Source organism: Microtus ochrogaster, unplaced genomic scaffold, assembly GCF_000317375.1.
Source record: "Microtus ochrogaster isolate Prairie Vole_2 unplaced genomic scaffold, MicOch1.0 UNK66, whole genome shotgun sequence".
NCBI lineage: Eukaryota > Metazoa > Chordata > Mammalia > Rodentia > Cricetidae > Microtus > Microtus ochrogaster.
The window spans coordinates 1,906,707-1,908,514 of NW_004949164.1; positions in this window are offsets into that span (position 1 = coordinate 1,906,707).

The following is a 1,808-nucleotide window of genomic DNA, read 5'->3' on the forward strand; positions in this document are numbered from 1 at the left end:
TTTTTCGAGACAGGGTCTCTCTGTGGTTTTGGAGCCTGTCCTGGAAACTAGCTCTTGTGGACCAGGCTGGTCTCGAACTCACAGAGATCTGCCTGCCTCTGCTCCCGAGTGCTGGGATTAAAGGCCTGCGCCACCACCGCCCGAGAAGGGGTTTTTATAGGAAGAAACCGCAGCCCAATAATAGGGGCAGGGAGGGTGTCACAGAAAGTCACAAGGGGAAAACTCCCTGCCTCTGCCTCCCGAGTGCGGGGATGATGCACTATTAAAGGGCAGAAAATTGTTGAAAGAGCATATGGGAATTTTAAGACTCAATGAAAAATAAAGCCGAGTGGTGGTGGCGCACGCCTTTAATCCCAGCACTTGGGAGGCAGAGGCAGGCGGATCTCTGTGAGTTTGAGACTAGCCTGGTCTACAGAGCTAGTTCCAGGACAGGCTCCAAAGCCACAGCAAAAACCCCTTCTCCAGGTCACTCGGGGTCGAGTCTCGGCCCCAGTGCACTGGTTCCCATTTCATTTCATCAGTTAAAGCCTCGTGTGATTGCATCCAGGACGGTCTCTCATGAGTTACTGGGGGGGGGGGGGGGGTATTATCCCGAGACTTGAGTGAGAATCTCCCCAGCACTGGGGGGTCTTTCAATGAACACACAAAAGAGAAGAGCAACATAGTAACAGTCCAAACACAGACCACGACAAAGCGTGCTCATTTACACCTTTTTAAATCTCTAGACTCACAGTCCCTTCGGCAGGAACCACAGGCACACTGCGTTTACACATTTCAAAAGCGGAAACCCTTGCCATTGTCCTTCCTTAGCACCCCTAGCCTTTAAAATATCTATAAGTAAATGTAGAAATTCTAAAATTTTGCACAGTTGTTGATGCCCTCCCGACCTTGGCACCTCTAACTTAAAATATCTTTCAGTAAATGTACAAACAGCTGTTTAGTATTTTCTTGGCCCATAATTACTTTTTACAGTTGTACTAAAGTTACTTCGTACTGGTTTTTCACGCTATGCAGCTAACCTCCTTTTTGTATTTACACTGTGCAACTACTTATACTCCGGGGATGTGCTTATGGCACCTCCTAGTGCCTGTGGAATCTGCTGGGCGCCACCTCTAGGAGCCCCTCCTACAAAGTCAGCTAGGGTTCCTGGTCATGCTGAAACAGTCAAACAGCCCAGAGTTTATTTCAGAACTTGCTTATATGCAAAAACAACAAAGCACGGCTCCGACGGTCAGTCAGTGTCTAACCACAAGACCATTCGTTGACCGAGCAGCCTCCTATCTAACACACATTTGCTGCTCAGAAGCAACCTCACTTTCTGTTTGATTCTTGATGTTCCTGAGGTCTGTCTTCAGCAGTATACTGTCTACTAGATAGAGTGTTCTTTTCTCGGGCTAAATCAGAAGTCTCACAGTCACAGTCCTCAAAAGCAGAGCAGGCAAGCTTGAACTCAAATGACTTCTAAGTCAGAATGGACTCCAGATGGAAACTGAGTCACACATGGCTCCCAAACCAGAACATGTTTTTTAAAAAGTTCACCCTGATTAAAAGAGCACGCCTTTAATCCCAGCACTCCGGAGGCAGAGGCAGGCCGATCTCTGTGAGTTCGAGGCCAGCCTGGTCTACAAGAGGGATATCCAGGACAGGCCCAAAAGCTACAGAGAAACCCTGTCTCACTCAAAACAAACAAGCAAGCAAACAAACAAACATCTACACTGGGATCCTGAATGTGAAGTATAGTAACTGGGTGGCTTGTAAAGACTTTCTATTGGCTTAAACCCATGAATGAATTTACTCTGGTAAATACC